The 16,072-nt window shown below is 41.4% G+C and overlaps 18 non-coding genes across 18 annotated transcripts; all 18 read right to left on the bottom strand.

The window, feature by feature from the left end:
• Positions 1 to 3,244: 3,244 nt before the first annotated feature.
• Trnat-ugu (transfer RNA threonine (anticodon UGU)) lies at positions 3,245 to 3,317 on the bottom strand. The gene has a single exon. It is a non-coding gene; the product is annotated as a tRNA-Thr (tRNA).
• Positions 3,318 to 3,568: 251 nt separating this feature from the next.
• Positions 3,569 to 3,678, bottom strand: Trnai-uau (transfer RNA isoleucine (anticodon UAU)). Its single transcript has 2 exons — positions 3,641 to 3,678; positions 3,569 to 3,604 (listed from the first exon to the last, which is right to left on the bottom strand). It is a non-coding gene; the product is annotated as a tRNA-Ile (tRNA).
• Positions 3,679 to 4,003: 325 nt separating this feature from the next.
• Trnat-ugu (transfer RNA threonine (anticodon UGU)) lies at positions 4,004 to 4,076 on the bottom strand. The gene has a single exon. It is a non-coding gene; the product is annotated as a tRNA-Thr (tRNA).
• A 4,933-nt stretch (positions 4,077 to 9,009) lies between these two features.
• Positions 9,010 to 9,082, bottom strand: Trnat-ugu (transfer RNA threonine (anticodon UGU)). The gene has a single exon. It is a non-coding gene; the product is annotated as a tRNA-Thr (tRNA).
• Positions 9,083 to 9,694: 612 nt separating this feature from the next.
• Positions 9,695 to 9,767, bottom strand: Trnat-ugu (transfer RNA threonine (anticodon UGU)). The gene has a single exon. It is a non-coding gene; the product is annotated as a tRNA-Thr (tRNA).
• A 251-nt stretch (positions 9,768 to 10,018) lies between these two features.
• Positions 10,019 to 10,128, bottom strand: Trnai-uau (transfer RNA isoleucine (anticodon UAU)). Its single transcript has 2 exons — positions 10,091 to 10,128; positions 10,019 to 10,054 (listed from the first exon to the last, which is right to left on the bottom strand). It is a non-coding gene; the product is annotated as a tRNA-Ile (tRNA).
• A 325-nt stretch (positions 10,129 to 10,453) lies between these two features.
• Trnat-ugu (transfer RNA threonine (anticodon UGU)) lies at positions 10,454 to 10,526 on the bottom strand. Its single transcript has one exon. It is a non-coding gene; the product is annotated as a tRNA-Thr (tRNA).
• Positions 10,527 to 11,138: 612 nt separating this feature from the next.
• Positions 11,139 to 11,211, bottom strand: Trnat-ugu (transfer RNA threonine (anticodon UGU)). The gene has a single exon. It is a non-coding gene; the product is annotated as a tRNA-Thr (tRNA).
• A 251-nt stretch (positions 11,212 to 11,462) lies between these two features.
• Trnai-uau (transfer RNA isoleucine (anticodon UAU)) lies at positions 11,463 to 11,572 on the bottom strand. The gene is made up of 2 exons: positions 11,535 to 11,572; positions 11,463 to 11,498 (listed from the first exon to the last, which is right to left on the bottom strand). It is a non-coding gene; the product is annotated as a tRNA-Ile (tRNA).
• A 325-nt stretch (positions 11,573 to 11,897) lies between these two features.
• Trnat-ugu (transfer RNA threonine (anticodon UGU)) lies at positions 11,898 to 11,970 on the bottom strand. The gene has a single exon. It is a non-coding gene; the product is annotated as a tRNA-Thr (tRNA).
• A 612-nt stretch (positions 11,971 to 12,582) lies between these two features.
• Positions 12,583 to 12,655, bottom strand: Trnat-ugu (transfer RNA threonine (anticodon UGU)). The gene has a single exon. It is a non-coding gene; the product is annotated as a tRNA-Thr (tRNA).
• Positions 12,656 to 12,906: 251 nt separating this feature from the next.
• Trnai-uau (transfer RNA isoleucine (anticodon UAU)) lies at positions 12,907 to 13,016 on the bottom strand. The gene is made up of 2 exons: positions 12,979 to 13,016; positions 12,907 to 12,942 (listed from the first exon to the last, which is right to left on the bottom strand). It is a non-coding gene; the product is annotated as a tRNA-Ile (tRNA).
• Positions 13,017 to 13,341: 325 nt separating this feature from the next.
• Positions 13,342 to 13,414, bottom strand: Trnat-ugu (transfer RNA threonine (anticodon UGU)). Its single transcript has one exon. It is a non-coding gene; the product is annotated as a tRNA-Thr (tRNA).
• Positions 13,415 to 14,026: 612 nt separating this feature from the next.
• Trnat-ugu (transfer RNA threonine (anticodon UGU)) lies at positions 14,027 to 14,099 on the bottom strand. Its single transcript has one exon. It is a non-coding gene; the product is annotated as a tRNA-Thr (tRNA).
• Positions 14,100 to 14,350: 251 nt separating this feature from the next.
• On the bottom strand, positions 14,351 to 14,460 carry Trnai-uau (transfer RNA isoleucine (anticodon UAU)). The gene is made up of 2 exons: positions 14,423 to 14,460; positions 14,351 to 14,386 (listed from the first exon to the last, which is right to left on the bottom strand). It is a non-coding gene; the product is annotated as a tRNA-Ile (tRNA).
• A 325-nt stretch (positions 14,461 to 14,785) lies between these two features.
• Positions 14,786 to 14,858, bottom strand: Trnat-ugu (transfer RNA threonine (anticodon UGU)). Its single transcript has one exon. It is a non-coding gene; the product is annotated as a tRNA-Thr (tRNA).
• A 611-nt stretch (positions 14,859 to 15,469) lies between these two features.
• Trnat-ugu (transfer RNA threonine (anticodon UGU)) lies at positions 15,470 to 15,542 on the bottom strand. The gene has a single exon. It is a non-coding gene; the product is annotated as a tRNA-Thr (tRNA).
• Positions 15,543 to 15,793: 251 nt separating this feature from the next.
• Trnai-uau (transfer RNA isoleucine (anticodon UAU)) lies at positions 15,794 to 15,903 on the bottom strand. The gene is made up of 2 exons: positions 15,866 to 15,903; positions 15,794 to 15,829 (listed from the first exon to the last, which is right to left on the bottom strand). It is a non-coding gene; the product is annotated as a tRNA-Ile (tRNA).
• Positions 15,904 to 16,072: the final 169 nt, after the last annotated feature.

The raw sequence follows: 16,072 nt of genomic DNA, 5'->3' as shown, positions 1-16,072 counted from the left end.
ATTAACCCAGGGCAACATACCTGAGCTGACAATATCGGTGTTAGATATAAATCATAATCCTGTAAATATAGGATACCTCAGCTTAACGCTTCACGTAACATGACCAGCGCACAAGGGCCCGGAGTGAAAAAATGTGTCAATATCGGGATCTCCGACCTCGGAGACACACGCGGTTTCGACGCTCCCGGAGTAGATGGTAAATCGTATGCCTTGCAACTGAAAAACAACATTTACAAACGCGTTGAAATCCCCTCCGGTGGAACCCTAAGTGATATGATAGATACCACAAGAGCAACAGTAAACACTAAGTACTCCCTTGTCAACACCGGTGATAATAGTTGGGTAATATACCCATCGTTCGGAGGTAAACTGTTCGACTTAGACGATGTTGAGAGCACTACCGTCGTCAAAAACAAACCATATATGCTCGTCTTCACCGAAGATGACAAGTGGGTGTTGTTACCCGATAACAAATGGTTTCTCAATATTAGACTCGTCTCCCCTTACGTGTTCACGGATAACAAAGACAACCACCTAAACAAAGTCGTGAACAATGGAACCCTGCTCGTGGCTTACGTCCCAACTCAGAGACGTAGCATAGTCGTCAGCCCAGTCAACACTATAGCAGCCCACATGCTATCGAGTAAACCGGCCATACAAAACGTGAAATTGCAGTTGGTGTCTGAATTCGAAGGCGTGGTCAAGATACTAGAGAGTCTACCGGCAAACTCAACACTGTTCATCAAAGTCTACCTAGGGGAACCATCGGTGAATGATGTCGAGATCGTGAAGGGGATCAAACTCGGGTGGGTGAAACGACACCAGTATCAAGTTTGCAACGTTTACGTGCGGGTGGGTGTCGACTCCAAGACCAGTCTGCAGGGGGTCAACGTGATCATGGAAAATAAGATATCACTAATCAATATCTTCCTGCCTGACAACATACACTTCATGGGTATTAAGTTAACCCCTGAATTATTATCAGAAAACCAGTTGGAAATTATATCATAATAGTATAATAATGACTAGTCATCATCCCAACACTACGCTTAACGACCTAGGAGACACGGAGGGATTCGATCAGCCTGGTGAGGAAGATGAATTATACATCCTACACTTCAAAGACAACGTGTACAGACGGGTGCCGTTACCAGATTTAAAAGAGCCCAAATGGCTGATCAACTTAACATTCACCTCACCTTATATCACATTAAATAATGGGGTTGTCTCTAAGATTAAGAACAATGGTATCTGGGCAGGGGATTTCATTCCGGAGAGGGAATTAGTACACAGACAATCTATTGGTCACGGCAAAAAGGGGTTATTTGCTTATCCAAACAATAAATTAATATTTAGCAGTAATATTGATAGAATATCCTCCCCTTTCACCCTCATCATAGAAGTCTTCTTTACGGGTTTATCCGATAGAGACTACCCAATAGTACACCAAATTTTACCCGGGGTGTCAATACGCTGGGATCACACAACCGATTATTGCCGTATTGTTATACAACGGAATACCCCCACTGGTTATATAAAACGTTTAATAAGCTCCCCTGGGGTTTCTATTACAACAGGAAATTCTATTAGCCTCTCACCTATTGCCCTGACTAGTAGTCTAGAACTTGTAGACTTCAAATACATTGATAGAATATTAACTGAACCCCAATTAAAATATCTTTCAAAATATACATTATAGGATGGGCCTGTACCCAGTCGTAGAGGAAGTAGCGAAGACGTTGGAAACCGTAGATGGGTTCCGCTTGAGGCAGTTATGTGATGTAAAACGTCAACTAGAACAAGACCGTGACACGCGGAAAGCACTATGTAAAAAGTACAATAGAGCTTTCAATATCGTGGATGGGGCTGACACTACCCTTATGGCAACCAGCATGGGACTAGGGGCGGCAGGCGTTGGGTTGTTAACCACCATCGTGGCTACACCTATAGTGCTAGGTATTGAAATAACGGCTGGGGTGACAGGGTTGGTAGGGTTGGCGCTTAAGTTAGTATCACGCAGACTTAATCGTAAGGCATTGAAACACGACGAGATAAAGGTTCTGGCTGAAGCAAAGCTAAACACAGTGAGTGAGCGAATTTCCACGGCACTATCTGACAGTAAGATCTCAGAAGAGGAGTTTCGTTCAATCCTATCTGAACTCAAAAAATATAACGAAATGAAACAAGATATTCGATCCAAGTCTCGTAAGTCTGCTATCAGCGAGGACGAGAAAAAAAAGTACATAGAACATGGAATACAAAAAGCCCAGCAAGCCTTTATTATGAACACCAAAGAGATCGTAGGCGGTTCACGTTAAACTGTTTCATCGATATAAACATAACATAGGGGCGATAGCCGTAAGCGAGCCACCGATCCTATATGGTCAGTCAAAACTTACAACATAGATAAAGTGGATATAAAAGCCGACGAACCTAACTTATACTACTTGAGGGATGGGCCGGGTAGGGGGTTTGTAAGAGAAGAATTATTGATCGTACCGTACGGCACAGTGTTACCTCCTACCAAGGCACAGTAATTACCGCCAACTTTTTTGTAGTAGGGGTAATAGTAGCAAGATCTAATGACCCAACCAAAGCCTTATTTAGTAAATAAGGCTTTGTAGAGACATTTCTTGAAAGTGAGCCAGAACCCCCATTCCCTATACTACTCGCTCTTATCTCTTAGACTAAGATCTCTTGCAGTAGAAAACACAAATAGATTGCAACAGCACATTCAAACAATACCGTTCGTTTTATGGGTGTCTTCTGACAAATATTGAGTGCAAAAGATACATTTTGTTCACTTAAAATATATGAATTGTACAACTTCAGTTGAGTCGAGTAGAGGCATTTAATTATAAAGGCTTGGGTATGGACTTCAGACCCTCAAAGGCACTTGCGCGTGGGTAACAAAGGCCACGTTAAACTCACACATGCATTTGTCCCTAATGCCACTGTGATGAACTCACAGCTGTTTCCAGTCATGTGACGAATAGTTGGCCTCAAAATGCACAAAGGTTTCTTCCGAATGAGGACCAAATTATTGCATGTTTTGAAAGAAACCTATTTGATAGTCCCAAATGATCATCGATGTCCCGACCCTTGGTTTAGGAGACCGGCACCCTTAGAACTGAGTTACCTTAGTTGCTTGCACAAGACTTCACCATGGTGCCTGATGAAGAGGGTTTATCAGCTCAACTGCAAAAAAGACCCCAAAATCTTAAAACAGCGAGAAAAGACATCTAGCCCCCAGTGAGGATCGAACTCACGACCCCTGGTTTACAAGACCAGTGCTCTAACCACTGAGCTATGGAGGCATCTGATAAGTGGGGGCAACTTGCCATGCTTTTAACAGCTGTGGGTCCCGGGGTGGTCGATTGCAGTTACGATCTGTCTGTGTAAACACCATTGGCGTGGGATATTCTAAACTTCACATATTTCAAAATGTGTCAGTTGCCATTTACAAGATGTATTTTCATCTGTCACATACTTACTTCCATGACGCTGGTGGGTGTAATGGGAGTGAGAGTGTTTGGGAAAATGTCAGAAAAATAAAGAAAAGGAAGCATGCCCCGGGTGAGGCTCGAACTCACAACCTCCGCATTCCTCATCCCATGCTTATCATGGGGAAGGTACTGACTATAAGTACGGCGCGCTAACCGATTGTGCCTCCGGGGCAGCTGATAAACAGCTGAACATTTTCACTGCAAACTACTCAGCTACTCTTCAAGCAGTCAAATACATTCGGATATGGAAAATTGCCACATGTTGCATATTGAACTGAACAAACATTAAGTAGGTCAATCGCGACTCGGGTATTTCATCTTATTCTCTTCTTTACCTCTCCAAAGTTCCAGAATTTGCTTTCAAGCTGATAATTCTTTCATGTTGATGCAACTGAAACGTTTGTTTGGCGGCCGATTTGCATGTGAGGGGACGTTCACCGTCTGGGTAGCACAATGGCATCCTGACACCTCGGTGATAGAAATCAGTAGAAAAAATGAGCCTCCAGTGAGAATCGAGCTCACGACAACTGGTTTACAAGACCAGTGTTCTATCCACTGAGCTATGAAGGCAGTAGGCCATCAACCGCAACGCATCAATTCCTATTTTCGCTCTTATCTCTTAGACTAAGATCTCTTGCAGTAGAAAACACAAAGAGATTGCAACAGCACATTCAAACAATACCGTTCGTTTTTATGGGTGTCTTCTGACAAATATTGAGTGCGAAAGATACATTTTGTTCACTTAAAATATATGAATTGTACAACTTCAGTTGAGTCGAGTAGAGGCATTTAATTATAAAGGCTTGGGTATGGACTTCACACTGCAAAAATTACTTGGTTTTCAGAAACCTGGAAACCATCCGTAATGTGGGTAATTGCGGAATCCATTTGGTTTCCATTCTCTGAAACTCACTAACTGAGTTTCCAACTAGATTCCATTTTGGAAATGTGATTTTGGTATGTCTGTAAATGGAAACCAAAATGAAACTAAGTTCGTGGGTTTCTTGTTGGTTTCCATACCTGGAATTTGCAACTCTCAGATCTCACTAAATGGAAACCAACATAAAAGTAGAAAATGTAGTTTCATGCTGGTTTCCATTGCGCTGTTTTGAACTAAGTAACATAAAATGTGTAATTGTTTACCATCCTGACATCCACTTGGTGTCCATTCACTATCCATCTGAATGTGCCTGGGGAAGGAATAGTAGATTCGGTGCTTTGCTTAGATGAACAAGACAAAAGTAAATTGTTGACGCATCATTCTGTGGATATCACAATATTAAATGTGGCTTCAAACTGATGATACAAGAACAAACTATACACTTTTTTCCTTCACATTCTTGTTTATTCGTAATGTAATGAAGCATCATATTCCAACTACCATTCACACAAACTTCACAATAACCGCACTAAACATGCAAATGGTGCTAGGCACACTTAGTTCCGTTTCTCTAGATTGGGATGAATGGGGCAAGTCCAGGTTTCGGTTGTCTGCTGTGTCAAATTGAGTATCAGACGCTTTCTTTATCTGAAAAGAAATAATAAAACATTACAAGAATAAAAGGTGAGTTGACTCTGCATAGAAACATTGCTCAAACTTTTATTATATATTAATTATAACTTATTGGATCATTGAGTTGTGTACGGGCTTGTATTCCTTTCAGTAAATATATTGTATAAAAAAAAAAATTAAAGCCACTTTAGCAATAGTTCAGATATATATTAATAATTAAAAGGTAAATGATGCAATATATATATAAAAAAAACAGGCTATAGACTGCCAACTCCTGGGAATGTGAAAGAGTATAAGCATTTAGGAAGATTAGTATAAGTCATTAAAACAATTGTCAGTTCGGTACTTACATGATGATATTTATGCAGAATATACGTGAATTATACAATAAACTGAGGCAGTGCGGTACAGTTTAGCGTTAAAAGCATTTATAGTTGGCATACTGTGACACTGAGTTCAAATACTTGACAACTAATCAGTGTCAGGTCATTAGTGTGTCGGGGTTCGTGTGTCGGCTTCACTGGGGCAGTCCCCACTTAACAGGCTCCTATTATCAAAATTAGCTAGCTGTAAAAACAATAGAACTTACCTGAGTCAGGTGTTGACAGACAAACCCGGAAGTTATGAACCGGTAATCCATGGGCACGCGAACTCGTGACATTTTATGAAAGCAACAGTTTTATGTACTGAAGTGGTCGTTTTCAGTCTTTGTCTTAAAATCACATCCAAATTGGGTCAGAGAAGGATTTCGTGCCTGCCAATCGAAAAAGGATCAGGTATTTCTTATTACCCACAATGCCCCTACGCACAGTTGCCGCCATTTTGTCACTTGATCCCAAGTTTTGAGACGACTATTTTGAAAGCAGTTCTCACCCGGTATGTCCAGTAACGACGACAAGGAAGTCAACACAGTGCAGTATTCCTACGTTTGCCCGTGTTATCTGATTCAAGAGACTGGCAATGACATTTACAATGGAAGCTTTTGAGATTCGGATACGTGAAAAATTGAGAACAGCAGCAGTCGTCGATCGCCGCGGGAGAAAAGAACATTCCACGATCTGGTCAGGTACAGTGTTATTTTCTTGAAATAAGCAATAGCACATGTTATTCGTAATGTTTAACGTAAATAAGTAACTACTACAATACATATGAAATTTTAGACTTGATGGACCTCGGTAAACAAATGCGTGTCGAATTCTTAGCAAGAGAGATGTATGGCTTCCTTCACTCAGCACTCGGTTAATTCAAGAACTCAATATTACTGTGATTTGGATCAGCTCACACACGATTAAAATGGTTCAATGTGTTAATGAATTATCTTTGCAAGAAAAAAATAAATCACAAATATCTCTGGTATATTATTGCTAATGTGCTTGTTACGACTCAAAATAACTTCAAACGTATTTATAAATACGAATATTTATTTAAGAAATCCTTTTCATATTGCTTTTGATATTTGCACGTTTGAAAACAATGTAGTCGGGAATAGTGTGTCATTTTGCATTTTTAGGTTAGGCATTCTCTGACCAGATTTGGCGCATTGTTTGAGGGAAATTTCAAAATTGAAGTTTCACAATGTTTTCAAACTAATATTGAAGAGTTTTATATTATTGATTTATGATTTAATTTAGATTTGCCATCTGATGTAAGTAGTGTTATGCTTATCATATCAAGATTTAACGAACTCTGAATGAAGAAATGTGGATTGTGTTAGTCCCACAGAAAAGGTTATGAAGAGTATATAAAGAACATATGGGTATACAGTGATGGATTGCCAACCCAAAATAGTACATGAATTTGCTGACCTGGATTCTTTTCATCTAGCATATTCTACACTTTGCAAATTGACATTTATTCTTTTTATTCGACACTTTATTGTTTTCAAGAGTGCAATATGACAAGTTCCTGACTTTTTTTAATCGATGCATTTCTACGTTTCCAGCATAAAGGAGGGCAGTGTTGGAAAAACTGGAGACGGCAGTCTGGACCAACTCATATTGACATACAAAAGGTTTGTATAACCTGAACCGTCCAGTACATAATGCACATACAACAGAACCAAATAATGTAAATCCTAGGAATCAGTAAAAATGCATGGCGCATGTCACTATTTTTGTAACCTCCAACTGGAAACATGTTTCACTTATAGTTATGCATCATGCACATGTCTTCTTTCAGAAGCTTTTTGATGGGTTTGGATGAACAAGATGGATCACTTATGAAGGTGTGGGGAAAACAGAGGCCCAAGGCTTGCATGCAAAGAACGGCAAAAAGTTCAGAGTAAGTAAACGTATTCTAGTCATTTGACATCTTGCAGAGATTAAAAATTTTAAGGAAACCTTTAAAATATCAAGTTAATTTGGATTCTTTCTATGTACATTCAAGGAATTTCAAAATGAACACTGTTTAAAATGTGCAATTTATCCTTTGAAAATTACAGCTTAAAAAGTTTTAAATATTATGCAGCACATTATGCTGCAGCGTATGCTTGTGACCCCATATTCATAGCTTGTCTGCCTGAATGACTCCACATTATTGGTAAAGAAAACATGTCTTTTCACAATAACGGATAAATCGTAGTTCTATACTCATAATGTGCATTGTAAGTAACATTCAGAAAATAAATTATGGCTTTCAAAGGCGCATTTCTTCATGTCTCTGCACTCTGTCATATATCAATAAGATGTTCTGCGATTGAAACTTTTGATATCAAATGCTCAGTTTATACTTTTTGATCTCTTCGCTTATCGGACATGGGGGTTCAGTGTATTTCACCTCAAGCAATGTTTGACAGTTTTCTTTTCTCTAGCCATGGATATCGGAGACGAATGCTTGTTTGTACTGATAGTTTGTTTTCTAAATTTCAGAAGCTGGAAAGCAGGAAGGCTGTGAAACGATTGACTGGCCGGAGGAGAAGAAGCACACAGTTCTTCCTCTCTTGGGGAAAGAGCTAACATTTTTCAAACTAGGAATATTCCGAATATTATTTGTTTACAAACATATTGTTGAATATAAATAAACGTTTAATGAATTTGTGTTATATTCTGTTGTTTGTCATCCTGAAGCCATTTACCACTATGCAATTGTATAAAATACCTGATTTGCTACATGTGACACATGAAACAACATCTTTTCCAGAGGACCGGGTAAAGGGCCGACAGGAGCAAGTTTCAGTTCATGGAAACTAGGTATTAAACTAGGTTGGAAACTACAACACGGAAACCAGGTTGAAACCTGCAATAAACTCCTACATGGAAACCAGGTTGAAACCTACAGTAAACTCATACATGGAAACCAGGTTGAAACCTGCAATAAACTCATACATGGAAACCAGGTTGAAACCTACAATAAACTCATACATGGAAACCAGGTTGAAACCTACAATAAACTCGTACATGGAAACCAACTGGATCCCGCTTGGAGGAGTGGGTAATGAAACGAACTGGAAACCATCCTGAAATGGTGCAGTTTCAGTTGCATGGAAACCACAATGAAACTATAGGAAACTCCCTGGAAACCAACTGGAAATGTTGGTTTCCATGATGTTTCTTCTCGGTTTCAGTGTTCCGGAAACCAGCTTATTTTTGCTGTTCCTCATCCCATGCTGATCATGGGGAAGGTACTGACTATAAGTACGGCGCGCTAACCGATTGTGCCACCGGGGCAGCTGATAAACAGTTGAACATTTTCACTGCAAACTACTCAGCTACTCTTCAAGCAGTCAAATACATTCGGATATGGAAAATTGCCACATGTTGCATATTGAACTGAACAAACATTAAGTAGGTCAATCACGACTCGGGTATTTCATCTTATTCTCTTCTTTACCTCTCCAAAGTTCCATAATTTGCTTTCAAGCTGATAATTCTTTCATGTTGATGCAACTGAAACGTTTGTTTGGCGGCCGATTTGCATGTGAGGGGACGTTCACCGCCTGGGTAGCACAATGGCATCCTGACACCTCGGTGATAGAAATCAGTAGAAAAAATGAGCCTCCAGTGAGAATCGAGCTCACGACAACTGGTTTACAAGACCAGTGTTCTATCCACTGAGCTATGAAGGCAGTAGGCCATCAACCGCAACGTATCAATTCCTATTTTCGCTCTTATCTCTTAGACTAAGATCTCTTGCAGTAGAAAACACAAAGAGATTGCAACAGCACATTCAAACAATACCGTTCGTTTTTATGGGTGTCTTCTGACAAATATTGAGTGCGAAAGATACATTTTGTTCACTTAAAATATATGAATTGTACAACTTCAGTTGAGTCGAGTAGAGGCATTTAATTATAAAGGCTTGGGTATGGACTTCAGACCCTCAAAGGCACTTGCGCGTGGGTAACAAAGGCCACGTTAAACTCACACATGCATTTGTCCCTAATGCCACTGTGGTGAACTCACAGCTGTTTCCAGTCATGTGACGAATAGTTGGCCTCAAAATGCACAAAGGTTTCTTCCGAATGAGGACCAAATTATTGCATGTTTTGAAAGAAACCTATTTGATAGTCCCAAATGATCATCGATGTCCCGACCCTTGGTTTAGGAGACCGGCACCCTTAGAACTGAGTTACCTTAGTTGCTTGCACAAGACTTCACCATGGTGCCTGATGAAGAGGGTTTATCAGCTCAACTGCAAAAAAGACCCCAAAATCTTAAAACAGCGAGAAAAGACATCTAGCCCCCAGTGAGGATCGAACTCACGACCCCTGGTTTACAAGACCAGTGCTCTAACCACTGAGCTATGGAGGCATCTGATAAGTGGGGGCAATTTGCCATGCTTTTAACAGCTGTGGGTCCCGGGGTGGTCGATTGCAGTTACGATCTGTCTGTGTAAACACCATTGGCGTGGGATATTCTAAACTTCACATATTTCAAAATGTGTCAGTTGCCATTTACAAGATGTATTTTCATCTGTCACATACTTACTTCCATGACGCTGGTGGGTGTAATGGGAGTGAGAGTGTATGGGAAAATGTCAGAAAAATAAAGAAAAGGAAGCATGCCCCGGGTGAGGCTCGAACTCACAACCTCCGCATTCCTCATCCCATGCTGATCATGGGGAAGGTACTGACTATAAGTACGGCGCGCTAACCGATTGTGCCACCGGGGCAGCTGATAAACAGTTGAACATTTTCACTGCAAACTACTCAGCTACTCTTCAAGCAGTCAAATACATTCGGATATGGAAAATTGCCACATGTTGCATATTGAACTGAACAAGCATTAAGTAGGTCAATCGCAACTCGGGTATTTCATCTTATTCTCTTCTTTACCTCTCCAAAGTTCCAGAATTTGCTTTCAAGCTGATAATTCTTTCATGTTGATGCAACTGAAACGTTTGTTTGGCGGCCGATTTGCATGTGAGGGGACGTTCACCGTCTGGGTAGCACAATGGCATCCTGACACCTCGGTGATAGAAAGCAGTAGAAAAAATGAGCCTCCAGTGAGAATCGAGCTCACGACAACTGGTTTACAAGACCAGTGTTCTATCCACTGAGCTATGAAGGCAGTAGGCCATTAACCGCAACCTATCAATTCCTATTTTCGCTCTTATCTCTTAGACTAAGATCTCTTTCAGTAGAAAACACAAAGAGATTGCAACAGCACATTCAAACAATACCGTTCGTTTTTATGGGTGTCTTCTGACAAATATTGAGTGCGAAAGATACATTTTGTTCACTTAAAATATATGAATTGTACAACTTCAGTTGAGTCGAGTAGAGGCATTTAATTATAAAGGCTTGGGTATGGACTTCAGACCCTCAAAGGCACTTGCGCTTGGGTAACAAAGGCCACGTTAAACTCACACATGCATTTGTCCCTAATGCCATTGTGGTGAACTTACAGCTGTTTCCAGTCATGTGACGAATAGTTGGCCTCAAAATGCACAAAGGTTTCTTCCGAATGAGGACCAAATTATTGCATGTTTTGAAAGAAACCTATTTGATAGTCCCAAATGATCATCGATGTCCCGACCCTTGGTTTAGGAGACCGGCACCCTTAGAACTGAGTTACCTTAGTTGCTTGCACAAGACTTCACCATGGTGCCTGATGAAGAGGGTTTATCAGCTCAACTGCAAAAAAGACCCCAAAATCTTAAAACAGCGAGAAAAGACATCTAGCCCCCAGTGAGGATCGAACTCACGACCCCTGGTTTACAAGACCAGTGCTCTAACCACTGAGCTATGGAGGCATCTGATAAGTGGGGGCAACTTGCCATGCTTTTAACAGCTGTGGGTCCCGGGGTGGTCGATTGCAGTTACGATCTGTCTGTGTAAACACCATTGGCGTGGGATATTCTAAACTTCACATATTTCAAAATGTGTCAGTTGCCATTTACAAGATGTATTTTCATCTGTCACATACTTACTTCCATGACGCTGGTGGGTGTAATGGGAGTGAGAGTGTATGGGAAAATGTCAGAAAAATAAAGAAAAGGAAGCATGCCCCGGGTGAGGCTCGAACTCACAACCTCCGCATTCCTCATCCCATGCTGATCATGGGGAAGGTACTGACTATAAGTACGGCGCGCTAACCGATTGTGCCACCGGGGCAGCTGATAAACAGCTGAACATTTTCACTGCAAACTACTCAGCTACTCTTCAAGCAGTCAAATACATTCGGATATGGAAAATTGCCACATGTTGCATATTGAACTGAACAAGCATTAAGTAGGTCAATCGCAACTCGGGTATTTCATCTTATTCTCTTCTTTACCTCTCCAAAGTTCCAGAATTTGCTTTCAAGCTGATAATTCTTTCATGTTGATGCAACTGAAACGTTTGCTTGGCGGCCGATTTGCATGTGAGGGGACGTTCACCGTCTGGGTAGCACAATGGCATCCTGACACCTCGGTGATAGAAAGCAGTAGAAAAAATGAGCCTCCAGTGAGAATCGAGCTCACGACAACTGGTTTACAAGACCAGTGTTCTATCCACTGAGCTATGAAGGCAGTAGGCCATTAACCGCAACCTATCAATTCCTATTTTCGCTCTTATCTCTTAGACTAAGATCTCTTTCAGTAGAAAACACAAAGAGATTGCAACAGCACATTCAAACAATACCGTTCGTTTTTATGGGTGTCTTCTGACAAATATTGAGTGCGAAAGATACATTTTGTTCACTTAAAATATATGAATTGTACAACTTCAGTTGAGTCGAGTAGAGGCATTTAATTATAAAGGCTTGGGTATGGACTTCAGACCCTCAAAGGCACTTGCGCTTGGGTAACAAAGGCCACGTTAAACTCACACATGCATTTGTCCCTAATGCCATTGTGGTGAACTTACAGCTGTTTCCAGTCATGTGACGAATAGTTGGCCTCAAAATGCACAAAGGTTTCTTCCGAATGAGGACCAAATTATTGCATGTTTTGAAAGAAACCTATTTGATAGTCCCAAATGATCATCGATGTCCCGACCCTTGGTTTAGGAGACCGGCACCCTTAGAACTGAGTTACCTTAGTTGCTTGCACAAGACTTCACCATGGTGCCTGATGAAGAGGGTTTATCAGCTCAACTGCAAAAAAGACCCCAAAATGTTAAAACAGTGAGAAAAGACATCTAGCCCCCAGTGAGGATCGAACTCACGACCCCTGGTTTACAAGACCAGTGCTCTAACCACTGAGCTATGGAGGCATCTGATAAGTGGGGGCAATTTGCCATGCTTTTAACAGCTGTGGGTCCCGGGGTGGTCGATTGCAGTTACGATCTGTCTGTGTAAACACCATTGGCGTGGGATATTCTAAACTTCACATATTTCAAAATGTGTCAGTTGCCATTTACAAGATGTATTTTCATCTGTCACATACTTACTTCCATGACGCTGGTGGGTGTAATGGGAGTGAGAGTGTTTGGGAAAATGTCAGAAAAATAAAGAAAAGGAAGCATGCCCCGGGTGAGGCTCGAACTCACAACCTCCGCATTCCTCATCCCATGCTGATCATGGGGAAGGTACTGACTATAAGTACGGCGCGCTAACCGATTGTGCCACCGGGGCAGCTGATAAACAGTTGAACATTTTCACTGCAAACTACTCAGCTACTCTTCAAGCAGTCAAATACATTCGGATATGGAAAATTGCCACATGTTGCATATTGAACTGAACAAGCATTAAGTAGGTCAATCGCAACTCGGGTATTTCATCTTATTCTCTTCTTTACCTCTCCAAAGTTCCAGAATTTGCTTTCAAGCTGATAATTCTTTCATGTTGATGCAACTGAAACGTTTGCTTGGTGGCCGATTTGCATGTGAGGGGACGTTCACCGTCTGGGTAGCACAATGGCATCCTGACACCTCGGTGATAGAAAGCAGTAGAAAAAATGAGCCTCCAGTGAGAATCGAGCTCACGACAACTGGTTTACAAGACCAGTGTTCTATCCACTGAGCTATGAAGGCAGTAGGCCATCAACCGCAACGTATCAATTCCTATTTTCGCTCTTATCTCTTAGACTAAGATCTCTTTCAGTAGAAAACACAAAGAGATTGCAACAGCACATTCAAACAATACCGTTCGTTTTTATGGGTGTCTTCTGACAAATATTGAGTGCGAAAGATACATTTTGTTCACTTAAAATATATGAATTGTACAACTTCAGTTGAGTCGAGTAGAGGCATTTAATTATAAAGGCTTGGGTATGGACTTCAGACCCTCAAAGGCACTTGCGCTTGGGTAACAAAGGCCACGTTAAACTCACACATGCATTTGTCCCTAATGCCATTGTGGTGAACTTACAGCTGTTTCCAGTCATGTGACGAATAGTTGGCCTCAAAATGCACAAAGGTTTCTTCCGAATGAGGACCAAATTATTGCATGTTTTGAAAGAAACCTATTTGATAGTCCCAAATGATCATCGATGTCCCGACCCTTGGTTTAGGAGACCGGCACCCTTAGAACTGAGTTACCTTAGTTGCTTGCACAAGACTTCACCATGGTGCCTGATGAAGAGGGTTTATCAGCTCAACTGCAAAAAAGACCCCAAAATGTTAAAACAGTGAGAAAAGACATCTAGCCCCCAGTGAGGATCGAACTCACGACCCCTGGTTTACAAGACCAGTGCTCTAACCACTGAGCTATGGAGGCATCTGATAAGTGGGGGCAATTTGCCATGCTTTTAACAGCTGTGGGTCCCGGGGTGGTCGATTGCAGTTACGATCTGTCTGTGTAAACACCATTGGCGTGGGATATTCTAAACTTCACATATTTCAAAATGTGTCAGTTGCCATTTACAAGATGTATTTTCATCTGTCACATACTTACTTCCATGACGCTGGTGGGTGTAATGGGAGTGAGAGTGTTTGGGAAAATGTCAGAAAAATAAAGAAAAGGAAGCATGCCCCGGGTGAGGCTCGAACTCACAACCTCCGCATTCCTCATCCCATGCTGATCATGGGGAAGGTACTGACTATAAGTACGGCGCGCTAACCGATTGTGCCACCGGGGCAGCTGATAAACAGTTGAACATTTTCACTGCAAACTACTCAGCTACTCTTCAAGCAGTCAAATACATTCGGATATGGAAAATTGCCACATGTTGCATATTGAACTGAACAAGCATTAAGTAGGTCAATCGCAACTCGGGTATTTCATCTTATTCTCTTCTTTACCTCTCCAAAGTTCCAGAATTTGCTTTCAAGCTGATAATTCTTTCATGTTGATGCAACTGAAACGTTTGCTTGGTGGCCGATTTGCATGTGAGGGGACGTTCACCGTCTGGGTAGCACAATGGCATCCTGACACCTCGGTGATAGAAATCAGTAGAAAAAATGAGCCTCCAGTGAGAATCGAGCTCACGACAACTGGTTTACAAGACCAGTGTTCTATCCACTGAGCTATGAAGGCAGTAGGCCATTAACCGCAACCTATCAATTCCTATTTTCGCTCTTATCTCTTAGACTAAGATCTCTTGCAGTAGAAAACACAAATAGATTGCAAAAACACATTCAAACAATACCGTTCGTTTTTATGGGTGTCTTCTGACAAATATTGAGTGCGAAAGATACATTTTCTTCACTTAAAATATATGAATTGTACTACTTAGTTGAGTCGAGTAGAGGCATTTAATTATAAAGGCTTGGTTATAGATTTCAGACCCTCAAAGGCACTTGCGCTTGGGTAACAAAGGCCACGTTAAACTCACACATGCATTTGTCCCTAATGCCACTGTGGTGAACTCACAGCTGTTTCCAGTCATGTGACGAATAGTTGGCCTCAAAATGCACAAAGGTTTCTTCCGAATGAGGACCAAATTATTGCATGTTTTGAAAGAAACCTATTTGATAGTCCCAAATGATCATCGATGTCCCGACCCTTGGTTTAGGAGACCGGCACCCTTAGAACTGAGTTACCTTAGTTGCTTGCACAAGACTTCACCATGGTGCCTGATGAAGAGGGTTTATCAGCTCAACTGCAAAAAAGACCCCAAAATCTTAAAACAGCGAGAAAAGACATCTAGCCCCCAGTGAGGATCGAACTCACGACCCCTGGTTTACAAGACCAGTGCTCTAACCACTGAGCTATGGAGGCATCTGATAAGTGGGGGCAATTTGCCATGCTTTTAACAGCTGTGGGTCCCGGGGTGGTCGATTGCAGTTACGATCTGTCTGTGTAAACACCATTGGCGTGGGATATTCTAAACTTCACATATTTCAAAATGTGTCAGTTGCCATTTACAAGATGTATTTTCATCTGTCACATACTTACTTCCATGACGCTGGTGGGTGTAATGGGAGTGAGAGTGTTTGGGAAAATGTCAGAAAAATAAAGAAAAGGAAGCATGCCCCGGGTGAGGCTCGAACTCACAACCTCCGCATTCCTCATCCCATGCTGATCATGGGGAAGGTACTGACTATAAGTACGGCGCGCTAACCGATTGTGCCACCGGGGCAGCTGATAAACAGTTGAACATTTTCACTGCAAACTACTCAGCTACTCTTCAAGCAGTCAAATACATTCGGATATGGAAAATTGCCACATGTTGCATATTGAACTGAACAAGCATTAAGTAGGTCAATCGCAACTCGGGTATTTCATCTTATTCTCTTCTTTACCTCTCC

The sequence above is a fragment of the Haliotis asinina genome, chromosome 14, assembly GCF_037392515.1.
Source record: "Haliotis asinina isolate JCU_RB_2024 chromosome 14, JCU_Hal_asi_v2, whole genome shotgun sequence".
Lineage (NCBI taxonomy): Eukaryota > Metazoa > Mollusca > Gastropoda > Lepetellida > Haliotidae > Haliotis > Haliotis asinina.
The sequence above is the reverse complement of the archived record's forward strand: the minus strand, read 5'-3'. Positions and strand labels throughout refer to the sequence as shown.